General features: G+C 34.8%; 1 long non-coding RNA gene across 7 annotated transcripts in view; it reads left to right on the top strand.

Annotated features, from left to right (window-relative positions):
• Positions 1-22,946, top strand: part of LOC149528773 (uncharacterized) — a 97,377-nt gene that overhangs the window by 13,570 nt on the left and 60,861 nt on the right. The window contains exon 4 of one of the 7 annotated variants that reach the window (XR_016358630.1): positions 361-714. The exons of the other annotated variants lie outside the window; for them this stretch is intronic. This is a non-coding gene — a long non-coding RNA (uncharacterized LOC149528773). Of the gene's footprint in view, positions 1-360; positions 715-22,946 lie in introns of those variants that run through there. 7 annotated transcript variants of the gene reach the window in all.

The following is a 22,946-nucleotide window of genomic DNA, read 5'->3' on the forward strand; positions in this document are numbered from 1 at the left end:
CTTTTATTGAAAATATTCTTTGGTGACTTAGATCTAGGTTAAAACCCATAAATACTTCGTCAGGAGTGGTGTTCTCTAATATTGAGTGTGGACATCTGTTTTGAATGTAGACTGCAGTGTTAGATGCTTCAGCCCAAAAGGAAGTATGGAGGTTTTGATTGTGCATTATTGCTTTGGCTAATTCAAAAGTTCATCTATTTTTATGTTTTGTAACTCCATTCTGTTGAGGATTATATGGTACAAAAAACTCCCTCTTAATAGAATTACTCTGATACCATGTTAGTTTTAATGATCTTTGATAGATAAAACTATTATAACAGATATGAACAATAATGGATATCCTTACTTGATTGATTGCAGAAACAAAGATACAGATCTTGGTCTTCAAATGACAATCGATGTGAGTCTATAACACCAATGGAGAGTCAACAAATCTCAATGTGTTAACCTGCAGAGAGAAGTAGGCAGATTGCTGGGACTTGTATTGCCATGGATTTATATCTGTCCCAACAATTTGCTTTGCACATATATATTATTGTGGAGAGTCATGTCTCCGTTGAGTCATGACTCTACGTGGCCTTTGGCCACATAGGGTCATGCCTCTACGGATGCATTACTAAACATTAGTTTGTTTGTTTAAACAACTTCACACATATCCTTTTTGTAATCGGCAACAGGCCATAAGGTCCCCGATAATGATAATAGCCTTCATAATATCAGTCCAATGACTATACAGATTGTTATGTGAATAATTCAAATAAAATATAAACATTAATCATTACTTCAACTGATGCTATACGTCAATAGGGGGTGGGGGTACCTATAGGGATTGATGCTAGTCCTTGCTTGAGCATTCCCCTACAGGAGGATTCAGTTGAGGCTGAAATGAGTAATAATGGAGAGTTTATAAAACCAAATAAGTTGTATGTAATACTTAATGTGCTTTGATCAGAAAGATAAAGGAAATGGATTTGATTAACTAATTTATAGTCGATATCCGCTTAATGTTACATGTGAAGTTGAGGACATATGCATTGGATCTTGAGATTGTTATGTGTTAAGATACTTAATCCCAAGCTTATAAGAATCTACATAGGTACTCCTTGATTACTTTATTGTCATTTACTTAATCTGAGTTAGGAACATGTCATTTTTTATAGTTATAAAGCTAGACCAAGTGCATGCACCAACCTTTACAACAACGAATAATGTTCAGACACTATGAGGTCATAGGTAGAGGTTTGTATTCCTCTAATGTGTGTAGACTAGTCCTCTCTATATGAGTAGTCAAGGAATGTATATGTTGGTAGACTATCAATTGTACACAGTAGGTAGTGGATGTGCATTGCTGGCTGCATGCAGGGGAGGGATACCCGTGTTAATCTAGGGAATTGGACTGATTCTAGAAGCACGGGGTCTTGGGGCCAATTTCATGCTGGTGATGGAAGCCCTCATTGCTTAGATTTTTGATGGACTGTAGGGAAGAGAAAATCCAACAAGGAACAAATAGTTGATAATTAGACGAGTCTCATGGCATGACCTTACCTTAGTTTGATGTGAACTAGTATACTTTACCCGATTGTACCATAAGAACCTCCTTTGAATTTATTTAAAATTTGTAACCATGTTCTTAGGAATGATAAAAATGAAAAGAAAAGAAGGTATACTGTGATACTTTGAAGTTTTAAAAAGTTGGAGCCTTCTAGTACTACTAAGAGCTCCCTTGCAAGCACCTAGATTCTACTTGGTGCATTCAAGTGATGAGAATATTTTCTTTAAGCCTTAATGTAAAGTTTCTCATCAGATTTCAATATAAGGCTAACTGATGCACAATTTTGTTTCCAGGTTTGAGCATTGATGTCAATGAATTTGATTTGCTTCAGAATTTGTATATATTACCATAGAAATAATAGAGATGTTCTTGTACTTGAGATGCTTACATTCCTTTGATATGCTTGCATTAATGGATTTTGATGCCTTGCAATATTGGGTAGATCGAGTATATATATAATAAGGAGGGGTGTGAGAGTGAATGGGCATGTCTTCGAATGGAGACATGACCATTCACTGTCACACCTATTCGGTGTTGGTTTGTCATACCCATTCTGAGTTAGTTAGACTTAACACAAGTCTAAACATATATTACTTATCATAATGAACTCGATTCATATGCAGCCCGATAATGATATTTATACAGATGGATAATGATCTTAAATCAAAGGGATCGGAATATGTTATGATCATGGCTGAGATATGATCTTAGATAAAATATATATATGTTCATTGGTTTCAACTGCATCAATCATTTGCAAAATGACATATAATGAGATTATATATTTGTTTCTTTATATGTCAGTATGCTTATATATATATATATATATAGTCTTTGATCACAGTCATTATCTGAATGAAGCTACTGTAATGTTCTGTGCTAGCAATGCAATGTTTAAAACACGAGGAGCGAATTGTTAGGTACGAATGGCAGTTTGTGTATTCCTGAATGGGGTCCGTATGGTGGAGGATGCTATGCCAAAAGGTGATGCTCCGATTTGCTAGTTCCGAGCGAAGTGTTACAGGTGACGGAATAGGGTGAAGGTTAAATCCCACCGAAATTGGATAAACCAAATAGGGAAGGTCTTTCATTTTCGAATGGAAAATAACATAGTACTCCAACAGTGATTTGCAGAACAAAGAATAATCCAAATTGCATGTCTAAAGACTATTTACAAGTCGTGCTTAAATACCTTTTAGGGGAAAACTTTCTGAGGGTGTACAAAGACAGCCAACGACAACACAAATTACGAAAACAAAGCAAAAATGGGTCAGAGATAAATTAAATCAATTGGCCCATTAACAATAGTTTGATTAAAAATCTATTTTATGACGGGGATATTACCGTTCTTCTATCTCAAAATTTGCTTGTCCTCAAGCAAACGCAATATCGGATGTTGTAGAATGTGCTCGCCTTCCCAGGTTGTGTCGTCTAGTAGCAAGTGTTTCCAGCATACCAAATATTCCTTCACTGTTCGGTTCCACAGGGTCTTCTCACGTACTTCAATAATCTATGTTGGTTCCAATATGAGCTTTCCTTCTCTTATTGAGCAGTGAAATGTCTCTAGCTATTGTGATGTTCTGTCCCACAACTTTCTTCAGGTAGGAAATGTGGAAAACATTATGAATATGGCTCCCCTTTGGAAGTTCGAGCTCATAGGCGGCTTCACCGATGCGGCGCACTACATGATAAGGGCCATAAAATCGTTGCTTCAGTTTTTCTTTTCCCTTTTCTTTCAATGAGGATTGTTGGTATGGCTGGAGCTAGGGGTAGACCAAGTCTCCGACTTTGAAACTCCTCTCTATTCAGTGTCTGTCAGCATACATCTTTTGTTGATTTTGTGCCAAGTTTTCCTTCAGATATCTTAGGATGTCTTGTCCCTCCTGAAGCTAGTCCCTCGCCCTTGGTGCATGACTGTCTCCCAAAATTGTATCAAAGAAGGAGAGAGGTTCATACTCGTATAGAGTTTTTAATGGTGTCATCCTAATAGACATGTGGTATTCTAACAATATTCCCCTAGGTCTATCCATTTGACCCACGCCCATTGTTGTGTCAAAACGTAGTTCCAAAGGTAACCTTTGAGCCACTTGTTCACAATCTCCGTTTGTCCATTTGTTTGAAGGTGGTAACTAGTACTTGGTGACAATTCTGTCCCTGCCAACCGAAATAGTTTTGTCCAGAAAAAACTGATGAATTGCCCATCCCGATCATTGACAATGTTCTAGGGTAACCCATGCAGATGAAAGACTTATCTAAAAATAGATCGACAAATTGTGCGGCTTGAAAATCTGAGGGGACGATGAAGAAATGTGCATACTTTGTCAATCTGTCAACCACCACGAAGATACAATCCTTTCCGTTCACCTTGGGAAGTCTAGTTATGAAATCCATCGAGATACTTTCTCACTTATGTTCTGGAATTGGTAGAGGTTACAGTAACCCGATAGACAAAGTATGTTTGGATTTGTTCTGTTGGTAGACCACACACTTTCTTACATACTGCAATACGTCTCCTTTAAGTCCTTTCCATGAAAACCTCTCTTTGAGACGTCTGTATGTTTTGAGGAACCCTGAGTGTCCTGCCAAGGGTGAGTTGTGTACCTCCTTCAAATTTTTCTACTTCGACTTGGATTCCAGTACTAAAAATATCTGATTTTTATAGTAAATGATGTCACCCACCACTTTGTACCAATCATTCTGGGTGTTGCCATCAATTAACTCATAGACAAATGTGTTTTTGGAGTATTCTACCAACAAATGTGCTTTCCAATTAGCTAAAATTTGGGTTAGTAAGCAGATGGTGGGTTTCCTGGACAAAGCACTTGCAACCACATTGTTCTTTCCTTTCACATATTCAATGTCAAAATCAAAAGCCTAAACCTTGCTTACCCATTTTTGTTGCCTCTCATTCAAGTTTCGTTGCTTCAAAAATATCTCAAACTATTGTGATCCATATGAATGACAAACTTGGCACCCACCAGATACTGCTGGAACTTGGTTAATGCATGTACGATGGTCAACATCTCTTTGTCGTAGATGGAATATAAGCATTTTTGTTTGCGTAAGCTTTTTGCTCTCATAGGCTATGGGGTGTCTATCTTGTATTAGTACTATGCCAATGCCTTCTTCAGATGTATTGCACTCCATAATGAATGGTCAAGTGAAATCAGGTAAAGCAAGCACGAGACAAGTGCTCATTGCTTCCTTCAGCTTATCAAAAGTGAGTTGTGCCTTTTCACTCCATTGGAAGGACCCTTTTCTTGTCAGATCTGTTAGAGGTGTGCTTAGCTGAGAGAATTGCTTTACAAACCTCTGGTAATAATTGCATAGTATAAAAAATCCTCGCAACTCTTTGGGTGATTTTGGGGGAGACCACTCAAGGATAGCTTGAATCTTCTTCTGATGAACTTGAACACCATATTTACTGACAACATGTCCCAGATGCAATATTTCTGTCAGATCGAATTCACACTTGAATTGCTTGGCGAACAAAAACTGATCCTTCATGATCCTTAAGACTTCATCTAGATGCTTCAGATGCTCTTCCCATGTACTACTATAAATAAGAATTTCATTAAAAAATACCAGTAAGTACTTACGCAATTGTTTGTCGAAGATGTGATTCATGCATGATTGGAATGTAGCAGATGTGTTTGTTAATCCAAACGGCATGACCAGGAACTCATAATGCCCATAGTGACAACGAAAAGTCATCTTTTCCATGTCTTCCTCCCTCATGCAGATCTGATGGTATCTGGAACAAGGATCTATTTTCGAAAAATAGACTACACCATGTAATTCATCCACCAACTCATGTATCCTTAGAATGGGATATCTATTCTTTATTTATTTTTGTTCAATGCATGGTAGTCCACACACATTTCCATCGTCCCGTCCTTTTTGACCAATACCACTGATGACGTGAAAGGGCTAGAATTGGGATGGATCCATCCTTTCTTTAGTAGTTCTTGAATTGTCTTTTAGATCTCATCTTTGAATTTCTCAAGATGGTGGTAGGGTGTGGTTATGACAGGCTTGGCTCCTACTTCCAACTCAATAGTATATTCAACCCTCGATGAGCTAGTATGCCAGAAGGGATGTCTATAAAAACTTTATCGTTATCGTTTAAGATATTCTGGAGATCATCATCCTGGGGAGGTGTCTATTTCCTACCAAGACAAAACAATGTGCAGCCCAAGCAGTGTGATCACGCCGTAAAATTGCCTCCATCTGATGTGCAGAAACTTCCCTCAGGACCTCATTTGCCATTCTGCGGAGAACAACTTTCTTTCCATCGACAACAAAAGTTAAATCCATCTGTTTGAAGCTCTGAGTGTATTCATCAAGTGTCTCCATCCACAGTATGTCCAAAATAACCTCCATGTCATCAAGGTCCATTATGAAGAAATCCTCGGTCATCGTGTGATACTTAGCCGAGGAACAAGGTGTGTGTAGGGCAGAAGAGTCCCTCCGACAACCTTGACCTGGAGTCTTTCATGTGTCTCTGTAGGTAGACCCCTTTGCTTAACTAGAGATGAGTTTATGAAAATTAGAGTAGCTCCGCTATTGAGCATCACCATAACCCTTTGTCCTTGAAGGGTTCCCCATACACGAAATACCGTGCACCTCAGGCTATTGGCTAGGGCGATAGTTCCTCCATGCCATACCAATTCTGCAATTCTTTCCGTATGGTTCAAATTACCGTGTTGTCGTCGTGATGTTGGTTGTCTTCGGAGGGTATTTCTTCTTTATCGTCCTAATCATTGGACATGACCTCAATGTAGTGGATCTTTCATTTTTCGGGGCATTTGTGGCTAGGTTCCCAAGGTCCCTTGCAGTTGAAACATAGTGTCTTCCTTTGGAGCTCTTACCTGGTAGCTTCGTCCAATGAGAGTTTTCTCAGTGGAGGTTTGTTATCTTTATCCCTCGGAAACATCGGCGGTTTGGAATGTGAGTAACTTCGTGAGGATGGCGCCATTGATGATGTCATACTACTTGCCTTCTTAATGGCCTTCGACAGGGTGGCAAGATTGAGCCCTTTTAGCCAACTCTTAAGTGGTTTTGTCAGTCCGTCCATGAAGAGTACTATCCATCTTCTTTTAGAAATGTCCATGACCAAAATAAAGAGTTTCTGAAATTTTGCAATGTGCTAGTCAACCGATCCAGTTTGCCTCAATTGTGCCAACTCTTTGAAATTGAGTTCTGAATCTTTACCATCAAATTGATCTATCAATCTCTCAGTGAATTCCACATAGTTATTTACATGATCATACCCCAGTGTGATAGTGTCGTAATACCACTATTCATGTGCAACTCCCTCCAAGTGTAAGGCTGCAAATTTAATTGCTTCTTTTTTAGCATGGGATTAAGCTTAAAGTATCTACCTTCATTACCTACACTTGCGCAGACATGGATCTAGATTCGTCAAATGGAAACAGATCTACTTTACTCAACTTCCTCCTGAGATCATCATTAAAATATCCTCTATTTTTGCCTCTCAAATATCTCATTCTCAGATCTGCATAATCTTTGTAGGATATATTTTCCTGAAAATTCTCATTCGTTTAGTCTTCTCTCAGTTGTTCTTGCATTTCTTCAAAGGTCAGCTGCTTCCCTTTGGGTGGTGTCTCCATTTGCAGGGTAAAAGACATGGAAGGTTGAGAGCGTGCTAGATGAGGGTTTTCTTTATCCGACATTGAGTTCGTGCTGTGACCATTTTGTTATCCAGATAATTTATTGTTTGCCAACTTTTTGAGAGTCTCTTCCATGAGTCGCTAAGTATCATTGATTTGTGCTTGGTTCCTCGCAAGTTCTCACAATAGTGCCACAAGTTCGACAGCTGTGGGTTCTGGTTCGACAACCATTCTATCAACGGAATGGGTTCTTCTTCTCTTTTGGCTATAAACTCTCATTCACTATCCACAGGCTGGTAGGATCGAAGCTCTGCTACCACTTTAATGTTCTGTGCTAGCAGTGCAGTGTCTAAAACATGATGAGCAAATTATTAGGTTGTGAATGGAAATCTGTGTGTTCCTGAATGGGTTCTGTACGGTGGAGGAGGCTGTGCTGGAAGTAGGTCATACGGTGGAGAAGGGAGAGATGTGTAAGGGAAGTACGAATGAGTCAGTACGGTACAAGTTGAAGGCTGTAGAATGACAGGATGTGGGATGACATACGATAGTGGTAGGATGGTGGTGAGAATGGTCGTATGGGGGAGCCAAGGTTGCCATATGGTGAGCTTATGGCAGCAGGTAGGAAGGTACGGTTGCAATAATAAGGAAGGTTGTACGATGTTTGTAGGGAGGCCATATGGTGGGAATAGGAAGGGTCATATGGTGGTGTGGGAGGATCATACGGTTGGTTCGAGGGTAGTAGACTTATCTTGGAGGCCATATGAGGTGTAATGTTGCAAATGGAAATTGTATTGAGTGGTGCAAAGGGGAAATTGTTTAGTCTTGTACCTTAAACTGTTAACCCTAAATTCATCAGATAATGCCAAACAAGAATGGAGATTTAAACACAAACAACCTTTAATTAATAATGTCAAAAGATGATGCTTCGATTTGCTAGATTTGAGCAAAGTGTTACAAGTGACAAAATAGGGTGAGGGTTAAATCCCACCGAAACTGGATAAACCAAATAGGGAAGGTCTTTCACTTTTAAAATGGTGAATAATAGAGAATGCCAATAGGAATTCGTAGTACAGAGAAAATAATCCAAATTGCATGTCTAAAGACTATCAACAAGCCGTGCTTAAATACCCATCGAGGAAAACTTTTCAAGGGTGTACAAAGATAGCTGATGACAACATAAACTATGAAAACAAAGCAAAAATGGGTCTGAGATAAATTAAATCAATTGGCCCATTAACAATAGTTTGATTAAAAATCTATTTTATGACGGGGATATTACAGCTACATGCTTTAACACTCCCTCTTAGCTAGAGAAGATAAAGTGCATGTATATAAGTTCTCCTTATTTGAAAAGTGATATCACCTAGTTAGTGATATACTTAAGAAAATCAAGTCTCATGATATTCTTTCCAGTTATGATGTATACACATATATCAAGTCTTGTGATATCTACCATAAGAGATCATGGTATATCCATAGATATTATATCACATAATATCCACTGTGATAAAATGAACATATTGATCTTCTACAGATATCACATCACATGATATCTATCAATATGTCCTTTTAACTATCATGACTTGTCCATGAATATCAAGTCACATGATATTCATCATGAAAGTAATCTAATCATATAAAGTCATCACCTTATAATGTTAAAGTCAACATTTCATTATAAAAGATTGTCATCTTTTAATAATGTACATAGGGTAGGCCCATAAGTCATATAGTCACACATATAACAAAAGAGTTTACACTTAAAACATCTTTATTAAAAATAATACAAATTTACAAAGTTGAGACCCAATTTCATAAACTTACATTTCAACCATACCAAGTTTCTTTCTAAAATGATCAACCTTCACTTTAGGAAGAGGCTTGGTGAGAATGTCAGCTGTTTGATCACCTGTATTAATATATTCCAACTGAGTAGCTCTTCTTTCTACCATGTCTCTTATGTAGTGGTAAGGGATTTCTATATGCTTGGATCTATCATGAAATACTGGATTCACAGACAACTTGATACAACTTAGGTTATCATAGTGAATAGTGGTAGGTTTCAGAGGCTCATGGAATAAATTAGAAAGCAACTTTTGAAGCCACACTGCTTCTCTTGCTCCCACTGCTACTGCAATGTATTGTGCCTCAGTAGAACTCTGAGGGACTGAAGCTTGCTTCCTGCAAATCTACGATATCATAGCTGATCCTAAACTGAAACAACATCCTGATGTGCTTTTTCGGTCTTTTATATTTCCAACCCAATCAGAATCAATATATCCATGTAACTCCAAGTTGGTATTCTCATGTTTAAATTCATACCTAATAGTGCCTTGAAGGTACCTTAATATATGCTTCAAAGAAACAAGATGTATTTCTTGAGGTTCACACATGAATTGACTTAATGCATTAACTGCATAGTAAATATTTGCTCGAGTATTCATAAGTCTGGATTCAACACTTGCTTCCTTTAGCTTGTGTAAGTTCGTTTCCATAGGTGTTGACATAGATCGACAGTTCCACATTCCAAATCTTTTCAAAATATTGATAGTATACTTCTTTTGATGTAGGAAGATATTCCCTGACTTCTGACGAACTGACGAACTTTCAATCCAAGGAAGTAATGAAGAATCCCTAAGTCCTTCATGTCAAATTTAGAAGTCAATTCTTTCTTACATTGATTAATGAGATGGTCTTCTCCTATAATCAGAAGGTCATCAACATAGATTAGAATCAACATATCACCTTTAGTTACTTTAAAGTAAAGATTTGGATTATCATCATTCTTGGTGAATCCAAGACTTGGAAGATATTTATCAATCCTTTCATACCAGGCTCGGGGAGCCTGTTTGAGTCCATATAGAGCCCTTTTTAATTTACATACATAAGAGGCAACATCATGAGTCACAAATCCTTCTGGTTGTTCCAAGTATACTTCTTCCTCAATTGTTCCATTTAGAAAAGTAGTTTTTACATCCATTTGATGAATTTTCCAACCTTTAGCTGCTACAATTGCTATTATAGTTCTAACTGAGGTATACTTGGCAACTGGTGCAAAAGTTTCTTAAAAGTCGATTCCTTCCTTTTGAGAGAATCCTCTAGCCACAAAACGAGCTTTATGCTCTTCAATGCTACCATATGCAGCATACTTAACTTTGAACAACCATTTAGATGAAACAACAAATTTTCCTTTAGGTCTAGATCATTTTTTCATATTGACTAATATTCTTCCACCATTGCATCTTTCCAAACTTGATGTTTAAGAGCTTCTGAAATATTAGAAGGTTTAGATGTTACATCCCAAATTTCGCCCTAAAATTTTAAATTGATTATAGCCATCGTATCAAATTATTTCTTCTTGATCATGTGAAAGTGAGTGAGTTAATTATAGCCGTTGTATTTAATTTTTCTTGATCATGTGAAAGCGAGTTAGTTAATTATAGCTATTGTATCGATTTATTTATCATATGAAAGTGAGTTAATTATAGCCGTTGTATTGATTTATTTCTTCCTGATCATGTGAAATTGAGTTAGTTCATTATAGCCATTGTATATACGATGAACATGTGAAAGAAGAGTTAGTTATTTTGACATTGATGAAATCCTAACGGTCACTAGATGATTTTGAATTAACAATTTATAAGTCTTGAATTGATGTCTTGGCAAGAATGTTGTTTTGAATGATTACAAGAAGAAGATTGAAGAGAGAGGGGAAGCATTGCTAAATGGGGTCATCGGAAGGGGATGGTCAAATAGTCCAGTCATCAGAATCGACAAGTTTGACCTAATACTATCTTGGCAAGGTTACTAGGACTTGGCAACATATTACATGGTGGAACTGCATGAGCTATAAAAGGAACATTATAATAAATAATGTAAAATAAACATAAATTCTTACCTTTAAAGAATTATCAAATATTATTATTTAACTATTATTTTACATTCTCAAATACGAACATATGTAAATAAAAATAAGATGACACCAATACATAATAAATTATAATCTAATGATGCTACTTTATCAGTACGTATACATGAACGTAGATAAGAATAAATAATAATAATAACCCTTTAACTTTTTCTTTTTTTCTCTCTTTTTTTTCTTTCTTTTTTTTCCCTCCTCTCTCCTCTGTATCGATTCAAATGTTTTTTGAATAGTTTCTTGTGATTGTTGGAAGCCGATGAGCCTAGATAATCTTTACGTTAGAGCCTCCTGAGTGTACCAATCCATTCATCTTTTCCTCACAGTTTCGATGACTCACGGCTCACAACGTTAAGGAGGAAAACTACGACTTCTAGATTTTTACTTTCTTTCTTTTCATATTGCTCTCACGTCTCTCTGACTACGGCCAAAGCAAGGATTGTGTCTTTCTCCCTGCTGTAGAAGAGTTTAGGGCCAGATTTACACTCATGTAAGGATTTTTCCAAATATTTTTAATATACTTTTCACATGCCTAGTCTGAATAAACCATCGATATATGTATGTTCTCCATCATATTACTGAGCCGGCTATGAGCCTGAACTATCCATTGGAATCCAACTAGTTTATAATTATTCCAAATTAGAATATGTTGTGAAGTCGTCTATTTCCTTTTAGTCTGAAAAATCAAATATTTTTGGTTCAACTATTCTGTCCAACATCTCATTAATAATCTCTATTTTAGTTTAAAGTATCAACCTTTGAATATGCCATAAAACCTTGAATAATAACTTTGATCAAAATTTTAATACAATCATCTTTGTCTGGTGTATATATATATATATATATATATATATATATATATTCCACACCAAGGAATTCACTGGGGAAATGCCACTATAAGTGAAGAGGTGTAAAGTGGATATGACTCATGAGCACCTGGGAATCACTAGCATGACAACTTGAGAAGGTGAGGAGGTGTAGAGAGAGTCTGCACAGAAAAAGAACGACATCAGATTTGATTAATAAATTAAAAAAACTACAAAAGCTCATGCATGTTCTAGTTATTTAAGATGTTGTCAAGTTGAGTTGGTGGAGATCGGGTTTGTAGACCCAATTTTGAAATCCTTGGCTAGGGTAGAATTAGGTAGATATGCCGAACAAGTGATCTTTGTTGATTGTCCAGATGCTTCAGTTATTTTTGAGAATAACTGTTGGGACTTCAACCCACTTGATTACTCTGATGGCTAAACTTATGAACATCCCAAGCCCAACCCCAGGGTAGGGAGGGCCGTTCTATTAAATTAGAATATGTGGGGATAAGTAATGGTTCGTGGTTGGGACGTTAAGCCTATGTCAATGCTTCTCCTCTCACCAATGTCGAGGCTTGGACAACAAGTTAAATAAATTTCTTCAATTATACTATATGTTCTTTAAACCTCTGAATAAATAGATAGTTATTTCATTTCAAGATAAAAGTCATTTACTTTGTGAATAGTTGTTACTTTAATTTAAGTTGAATATTTATTAGAAGTTAAAATGCTAGCAATACGTAAACATCTCATTTTCTATTTTAGATAGTTATTTCTTTTCAAGAATAATTGTTACTTTATCTCCTGTTGAATTTTTGGAAGTAGTTAAATGTTAGCAATACATAAATATCTCATTTTGTATTTTCAAAAATTCAGTTAACCATGTAGTATATATTGAAAAGGGTTTTCTTCAGTTATTGTTTGTTTGTGGAAATCATTGTCATGTGAAATAAAATCAGTTAATTGTGAAATTAGTTTGATTCAAGAATAAAACTTATTGAAGAAAATTCGTATGTTACATTAGAGTTTGGAATCTCACACATGAATGCATTGTATGTTAATTTTCGAGGTATTTTGCTTTCTTTGAATGTCCCTAAAGGTGCTGTAAATTCATCTCCTTCCCCTATAATTTTTCTTGCCCAAAGTGGCCTTTTGAAACTATTGTCAAGACTCTCTTCTTGAGTCTTAGGAAGTATCTCATTTTCATTTGGAGTCTCTTCAGGGTACTCCCTTTGAATCTCAAGAGCATGAGCCTCTTCTAGGGAACAGGATAAGTCATTTGTATCTAGTTCATATGAAACTTTGGCTCTTCTGAGAGTAATATCTTCTTCAAAGATGACATCTCTACTGAGTTCTATTTGGTTCTGTCCAGGTATGTTGTAATGTCCCCATTTCCAAGGTCAATTTTAATAATAGAGTTAATATAAGGAATAAATAAATAAATAAATAAAATTGCACTTGATAAAATTAAATAAATAATACCATATTTATAAGGTTGAATTTAATATATAATATTAATAAAAATAATGATAAAAGTATTATAACATAATTTAATATTATTGAATATATTATTTTTATCAAATTGATATAGTATAATATTATATTAATTGATATATAATAGTATTATGAAAATAGTACAATATAACTAACTCTATTGATAAAATAACGTAGATAATTCTTAAATAAATATATTATGAATGATAATAATAAATCTATTATTATACATATATACTAATCAAACATTTTAATATAAAAGCAATATGCCTGTAAATAGTCACAAACTCTACCTCATACTCATATATTAGAAAGGAAGATGACTAAAGCAGAGGGGGATATAGGCGGTGGAAGTGAGCATTCATCTACAGGTCATTATCATCATCAACACTAGACATTAAACACCGATTTCTTGAGCCAACACGGAGGTACCGGTTCATGGAGTACAAGCGATCTCTGATGGAAGAATAATTCACTTGTTACGGTAAGAACAAACAAGTCATCGCATAAAAAAAAGGATGGTGAATAGGGAAGGAGTTTTGAAATCCGCAATAGATACCATCACAGAGAGGGACATCCTATGAAGTCTTTATAGTAACAATCAGAGAAGAATATCAAGAAACTATAAGCAACAAGATATGGATCGAAGGATATAGAGGTCAGACAAAAGGAGGCTCGATGGAAGTTTACCATACAAGGAAATATCTATCAGAAATTGACTTAGTCGTGGGCCATCAGAATCACCAGGAAAACTAGGTAGCAATAACAGGGTACCATCGATAGAGGTAAGGTAGCATAGACGAAATCACATCTAATGAATATATAGGGAACGGTAATATTATCAGTCAACATCGACTGTGAGTGACTAGATAAGTCAGCATCCAACTAGAGAAATCGATAGTAAACATTGCAACAAATGATTCCAAAAATCTCACCTAGTAGACACCCTTCCTCAAATACGAGTTCATAACATCAGATAGGAGGAGTGTTTTTGCTGGAAATCAGGGACAATTCGCTGAAAGTCAAAGCAAGGAATGGAAGACTTTTTATCTTAGTTTGATACTTGGACAACTATCCTCTAAATTGACTCATCCAAAGATAAGGCACAAGGTATCTATTGATGGTTTGGATAGAAGTAAGAAATCACCTAAGAATGTGCAAGTGATATGGGTTTAGAGAGTTTCCTTGTGATAATCAATTTGCATAGTACTAGAACTATTAACTATTATATTAACATAGATCTGGTAAAAGTAAAAGAATGTAGAGAATAATTATGTCTGCAGAAGATACATGTTCAGAATGGACAATTGGGTAAGAGGAGAGATTGGAAGAATATATAATCTAAGAAAGGATATGTATGTCAACACTTAAAATACCATAAAGATATCAGACAATCACAAGTCATATACTAGATTTGGAAATATTCTCTCTAGTTTATCTAAATTTGATTAAGTTGAAAGGTTAACTTATTCGAGAACCAATATATGAATATAATCACCATAAATGATTTTTAAGGGAAACTCGTCCCTTATATTTGTTCCATCATACCTGATACAGAGGAGGCTATAAGTATATTTAGTGAAAAATCCTTTATAAGTCCAACTCATTAAGATTGTGTACATTTGAGGAGCATAAATATTGACCATTGACATATCATTGGAATTATATTGTTAAGTTATAACTACAATCAAGGTCCTAATTCATAAAAAGAATTAGGTGAAAAATTGGTGTTTCCTAATTTTATAGTATGTTTGTGACAAGGGACATTACATATGTAGATTTTGTAACCCTTTACTATTTCACTGAAACCAATAAGAATTCCTTTCCTTCCAATAGGTAACTTTGTCCTTTTTTCCTTAGGTACATGAACATACACAGGACATCCAAATATCCTTAAATGGCTAATTATAGGTTTCATTCCTGAAAATGCTTCTTCATGAGTTTTGTTGTCCAGATGTGAGTGAGGACATCTGTTTTGAAGATAGACTGTTGTATTAGATGCTTCAGCCCAAAATGACATGCTCAAGTTTTAATCATCTGTCATAGCCCTAGCAGCTTCTATGATGGTTCTATTTTTCCTTTCAGCAACTCCATTTTGTTGAGGGTTGTAGGGAACTATAAACTCCCTTAGTCCCAACAAGTTTGCAGAATTCTTTAAATATTTCAGAAGTGTATCCTTTCCTGTTATCTGTTCTTTAGAATTTTAATTTTCTTTTCTAATGAGTTTTCAGTGATAGTTTTGAATTCTTTAAATTTAGAAAGAATCTCTTCAGATTGTTTGCACTTAAGGAAGTATATTCATGTCTTCCTTGAAAAATCATCAACAAATATCACATAGTGCAAGAACCTTGCTATGGATGGTGTAGACATGGGTCCACATAGGTCAGACTGCTCTAGTTCTAACACATCTTTAGTTTTGCTCAAACTATGAGGAAATGTCTTTTTTGTGTTTTTCTCGAAGGCACAACCTTTGTAGGATTCATTTGTGAATTTGACTTGATTTGGACATTCCAATTACAAACTTCCCCATAGATGTTAGAGCACGAAAGTTGATATGACCTAATCTTCTATGCCAGATTTCATTTGAATCTAAAGTCTCATGAATAAGTGCAAGATTTGTCTTAGTGCAAAGCTCATATAACAATCCTTGTCTTGCTCCTATTGTTTGAGCCTTCTTTATAGTTGAATTCTTTGCCCATGCTAATATTTTTCTTTTCATGAATGTAATTCTATAACCATCATCTTCGAAGTGCTGATATAGATATTAAATTCCTTTTAATAGTTTGTACATATAGATCTCCAAAACGTTGAATAGATTTTCCGGAGTTTAATTTCATGGTACAGGTCCCAATTCCTTTTAAGGAATGTGCAGAATCATCCCTAATTGTAACTTCATCTATTTCTACTTACATGCTTTCTATGTTATCTTGATATTCAACGATGTGCCTTGAAGATCTGCTATCAATTATCCAAGTGTTGGACTTGGTTGATATTTGACTAGACAAGGCTGAGTAAACGACATATTTCTCAGAATCTTGACCTTCGATTTATTTATCAGTTTTGGAAAATGATGCTTGAAGTTTGATCGATCATGATAATTTAGTGCATAATGTCCATATTGATCACATCTGAAACATTGATATTTAGACAAGTCTTTCTTTTGTTTTGACTGTCCTTTTCCATGAAAGTTTCTTTTCCTTTTGGTGTTCTCTTACCCTTCATATGAGAGTTAGTGTTAAGAACATGAGTGTCCTCATCTAAGGTTTTATGTTTTCCTTTAGTCATTAATCTCGACTCTTCTTGAAGACAATTAGATCTTAATCAATCTAGTTTTGGAATTTTAGATCTTGCACTTATACTTTGTACAAATGACTCCCAAGAATTTGGTAGTCCTCCTAATGCTATTAGGGATAACTCTTGTTTGTCAATCTCATAACTGTCTGAAGATAAGTGATATCTCAATTTTGTGTTTCTCATGAAGAAGACATTTATTGTTTCTCCTTTATTCATAAAAATATTATTCATTTGTCTTTTAAGAGAAACTTTTCTACTAGTGTTATGTACAATGAATGCATTTTCAAGAGCTTTAAACATGCGATATGCTATTGTATGTTTTGTCACAATAGGCACTATGTGATCTTGAACAACATCCACTATTATTTATGTGGCCTTCTCATTATTCTCGATCCATAGAGTTTTCTTTAGATCATCTTTAGGTTCTTCCTTTTCTTCTTTTACAAAGGATTCTAATTTGTTTTCTTTTAATAGCATCATTATATGAAGTTTCTAGGATTCAAAGTCGTAGGCACTTGTAAGGTGGTGTTTGAATCTTAACATGTTTGTCATCTTGAAGAATAATGAGGGCCAACAACTTAATGTGAAATTTGATCTCTTAAACTTAATGAGATCTCTCCTTAACAAGGCTTTGATACCATGTAAAGTTTCTTACCAGATTTTAATATAAGGCTGATTGATGCACAGTTTTGTTTGTTGTTTTAAGCACTGATGTCGATGAATTTGATTTGCTTCAAAATTTGTATATATTACCACAAAAATAACAAAGATGTTCTTGTACTTGAGATGCTTACGTTCCTTGGATATACTTGCATTAATAGATTTTGATGCCTTGCAATGTCAAGCGGATCGAGTATATATATAACAAGGAGGGGTGTGAGAGTGAATGGGCATGTCTCCGAATGGAGACATGACCATCCACTGTCACACCTATTTGGTTTTGGTTTGTCATACCCATTCTGAGTTAGTTAGACTTAACACAAGTCTAAACATATATTACCGATCATAATGAACTCGATTCATATGCAGCCTGATAATGATCTTAAATCAAAGGGATTAGAATATGTTACGATCATGTCTAAGATATGATCTTAGATAAAATATATATATGTTCATTTGTTTCAACTGCATCGATCATTTGCAGAATGACATATAATGAGATTATATAATATATATGCATATATATGTGTTACATCCCAAAACTTTGACCTAATTTAAAACTTGTTCATAACCGTTGGATTTAATGGATTATTCTTTCATGATTATGTGAAATAGGTAGTTATTTATATATGTTGTATTAACTGTTAATGAAGATGGTCATTAACCATTAACTGTTATTAGATGATTAGTAGTTGCTTGATTTAAAATAATTATTATTATGTTTATATGAAATTATTATTATGGCGAAAGTGTTTTCATGGGTGATTGCAGGAGAAGATGTAGAGTGTGGAAGCATTGCTAAACAGATCATCAGAATGGGATGTTCACTTAGTTCAGTCATTAGGAACGGTAGGTATGACCTTAAACTTATTTGGAAAGGACGCAACAACTTGATCACAAGATACATTTATGGGACCCGCATAAGCTATTAAGAAAATAATCTAAACATAAAATAATCAAATTAAAATATAAAACATACCTCAAAGGTTTTTAGTTGATCTTTCATTATATTAGTATTATATATATATATATTTATATACAAACATATAAATATAAAAATGAAATGACACCATTATATTAAAATAACTTGATAAAGTGATGTCACCTCATTGATATACTTACGTGAACGTATATATATATATATATATATATATATATATATATATATATATATATATATATATATATATATATATATATATATATATTTGAAATTATAATCTTTCCAACTCTTTCTTCCAACCTTTTTATTTTCCCTTCTCATACAATCGATTTAAATATTTGGCAATTCGAATTGTCATATAATCTCGAAACCGGTGGAAGTCAAGAAGGCACGGATTTTCTTTTAACTTGAGCCGTGTATGAAGTCTGACACCCTTTTATATATATGCTCGCTTGCCTTGCCGGGGGACACAAATCAACATTAGCATTCCGCACACCCGACTTCTTTCTTTATCTTTGTGTTTCCTTATTCATTTTGTCACCTTCAGCACTAATATCACACAATCTTGTGAATCAAAGCCCCTCCTTCTAGTCTAAACGGCTATTCAAGTAGCAACTTTGTCGTATGAACTCAGTCTCTGAGAAATAAGTATACTGCATAGTTATGTTTGCAACATCTGAAGGAGAGTAGATTGTCAATTCGGATTGCAGAGATTCAACATATTCAGTATATACATCAGGGCATGTGATTACGATTTCAATATGTCCATTTTCTATAGCAACCAAATGTCTTTTCTTTGTCTATGATCATGTTATTTTTAACTTGCTGAATAATCACTGCAATTCATAATGAATTGTCTTTTTACTTTCAATGTAACCAGAATCATCATAAAAGAAGTTGATATGTTTCCCTTTAAGAAAAGTTCTTTTAAATGTATCAGGAACCTTTATGATTGATATTGATCTCAAGAGAAAGTTTTATAATGTTACAATTCATGATAAAAGATATCAAGAGCATAATGCTCATAAACTACCAATGCATCTGGGATTCACCGAAAAAGAAGTTGTGGAATGGTGAAGAGGTGTAAAAAGAGCAGAATGCTCATAAACTTTTAATACACCTGGGACTCACTGGCAAGGTAGCCATGTATGGTGAAGAGGCGAAATAATTTGCAAGAAAGCAAAAGAGAAATAGACATGATTAACTTAAATGATAATATACTTAATAGCTCATGCTCATCCTTGTAATGAAACCTATTGCAAGTCGAGCGGTGGTGATCTGGTCGTATCTGGTCGTTGAACCCATCAAAAATCCTTGGCCAAGGTAGTTTATAGGCATGCTTGCTATCTAATGATCGTTTGATGTTAGTAGCGCCAATTATGTAAGCATGTCTATTTCATAACTGAGTGAACATTCAAAACACTAGGATGCTCAGGTGGCTAGACTGAAGAATATCCCAAGCCTGATCCCAAGGTATCCCAAGCCCAATCCCAAGGTAGCGAGGGCCATTCTAATTTAATAGAAAATGTGCGAATAAGTATAGTCTGAGGTTGGGAGATTAAGCCTATGTCAATGCTTCTCTTATCAATGCTGAGGCTTGCACAACTAGCCAAAGATCGTCCGATGATACTCTTATGTTGCATTCCTTCTTTTCTTGTTAAGCATTTACTATACTTGTGTTTGTTTTGTTAATTAGTTGATCATAAATATAGTTATGCTAGTTATTCGTTAATCTATTTATTATTAGCTAATCATGAATATAGTTGTGAATAGTTAATCTTTAATCTAGTTATCACAGTTGATCATGAATACAGTTTTGCTAGTTAATCATTAATCTAATTATTTCAGCTAATCATGAATATAGTTGTGAATACTTAATCATAAAACTCGTTATTTCAATTGATCATGAACATAGTTATTTTATGTTAATTGTTAAAACCAGTTAATGTCATGTGAAAAAGATTTAGTTATTTATTTATGAATGTTGGGAGTTTTTAGTTTAAACCTTCTTTGTTTTAGATGTGTTGGGTGGATATTTTGCAACCGACAGTTTTGGGTAAAAATTCAATCGCAAAATAGGATGACCAGCCACAATGTGTGTGACAGAGTCTATCCTACCTTAAAGGGAAGGCTCCCCCTTCTCACCGTTCCTTGGATCAACTCAAGGTAAGCAAGAAGTTAAGAGATTTCATAAAATGGGTGTTATCAATATCCTTTTTTCTTATCTTACAAGAAAGAATCCACTTACTCGTGGAGCGAGTAATGGGCAGGGTGAATCTCTAACTACACTTTTATCAAGAGTTGGAAACATTGATACCGATAAACCTTTACTAACTCAAAGGCTAACTAAAAATGTACCAGTTTGGCTCTAAGTCTGATTGTACTTCTATATGAAAAAGCTTTACAATTAGGGCACAAAGACTCGTAAAAGTAAGAATATTTAACTATTTTGTGAATTAAGAAGAAAATATAAGCTACAGACAAAGCTTCTAGCTATATATTTCCACAACCACTCCTAGTCAAAGCTTTGGCTTCGATTGCTTCTTAAATCACTATGCTCTTTTATTGAACACACAATAATAACATGAATCAAGACAATAGGCACAAATTATAGTCAAAGCTTCTAATTTGCTCTATCACAATTACTTCCAGACAAAACTTCGAATTCAATTGCTTCTTTTATTCACTTTTCTCCCAAATTCGTACTACAGAATCAAAGTTATGTTTGCACAAATGTGGTAGAGCTTTCTTGCATACAACAAAAGATGATTTTACAATGAGGGGGCACTCCTTTATATAGGCAAAGAAGTTGAGAAAAAGGTGGAAGAAAAAGTGAGGGCAACTCAACCAACTTTGACCTAGTCTAACTATAGAAGAAAATAAAGGGTTATAGGAAACTGCACATGCAACTTGCATTACATCTTTTTACATACATGTAGCTTGTATTACATGTAATTACACTTTTCCATATAATGCATCCTCTCCAACTACAAATATGAAAGAAGAAGAAAGAAGACGGAAGAGAAAGAAATAATCTTAGGGATTGTCCTGAAAAGGCCTTGTACTTGACGATGCAATCCCAGATGATCACAGGATTGAGAGTTCTTGTATTTTTGTGCCACTGCATTCACCTTGATAACCATGGTCTTGTGTCTTTTGATAGCTTGACTCTCTTTGCTGAATTGTCCGTTGTCATGTGGAAACTTGATGTGATCAAGCTTTTCTCGCTCAAGTTGTCGTGAATTCTTTTTTGTAGATTGACACATTCTGGATTCTTTGACACTTTGAAAACCTTCTTGACGATGTCCAGATTTAAACTCGGAATAACTTTCCATCAGCACCTTTAACCTTTTTTTTTTGAAGTAGAGTGCTTCCCGCATGGAAATGCTTTGAAATATTAAAGTGGAATGCATGGGAATGCGTGCAAATGAAGATTTTTGATGTTTACAAACTGACTTGGCTTTCAAGATGTTATTGAATAGAAAATGAATTACATGTAAATACAAAATGTAATGAGGAATGAAAAGTGAGATGACATGCGAATGTGGATGGAGGATGAGCTTACATGTAAGTACGAATGACAGATGAGATGAAATGCATAATGACACGGGAAGTGAAATGTGGAATGTGATGATGCTTTCACATGAAATGGAAAGTAGAGTAAAGTAAAACGTGCTCAAGTTATTGGGAAAAAACTTGCAATTTCTTCCAAAATGAAGAAAAAATAGAAATGCAAACAAGCAAGACATAAAAACAAGCACAAATCAAACACATGCCTTTGGCAAAAGACTCAAACATGTCAACAAGGAAGCCACTTCAACATGCAAATTTGAATTTGGAGTTTGAGGAAATTCCAAAAGTGTGAAAATGAGAGTTTTCATCATTTTTAAAAGGAAAATGCACTTTTCATGGCATATATATGGACAAATGGCAATAGTCAAGCAATAATATGCATAGAAATAGCAAGATAAGCATAAATTGATGAGCAAGTTAGAAAGAGTCCACTTACATGAAGATTAAGTGCCAAAAATGAAGGAGAAAGAGCCAAAATAACAAGTTTTATAGACTTAAAACCAATTCTCTTTTAAACCCGAATTTTCAAACAACTTTTTGACTTTTTTCGCACTTGCATGTAATGGACATTCAATGGTCGAATTTGACATGAAACTGTCAAATAAATGGTCTCCAAAGAAAATATTATGCATTTAAAACTCAAAATAATCCCTCTTGATCAAAGGTATGGGCCGGAAATGCAATTTTTTGAGTTTCTTGAACAAAAACATGACATTTTTGTGCAAAAATATAAGTCGTTTTTGCAAAAACGTGGCCAAAAAATGCAGGTTTTTGAGTTATTTTTGACTTGTGAATGCAAAAATGACTTCACCAAATGAATATACATGGATCAAAATGCAAAAAAGTGGCTTCAAAATGCTTAAAAGTGGATTAAAACCCCAATTTTTTAGGCATTTAAGCAAAAATGTGATTCATTATGAAGCTTCCAAAAACATTTTTGAGGCAAATGAATCCATTTTAGAAGCAAGGAAACTCATTGCCATCTAAAAATGTTTCAAATGGAACAAATCCCATTCAAATCCATTGTGAAAAACTCAAGTTATGAGCAAAAATGAAGGTATTTGGA

This window comes from Cupressus sempervirens, chromosome 11, assembly GCF_028749045.1.
Source record: "Cupressus sempervirens isolate cs-2001-9-10 chromosome 11, ASM2874904v1, whole genome shotgun sequence".
Lineage (NCBI taxonomy): Eukaryota > Viridiplantae > Streptophyta > Pinopsida > Cupressales > Cupressaceae > Cupressus > Cupressus sempervirens.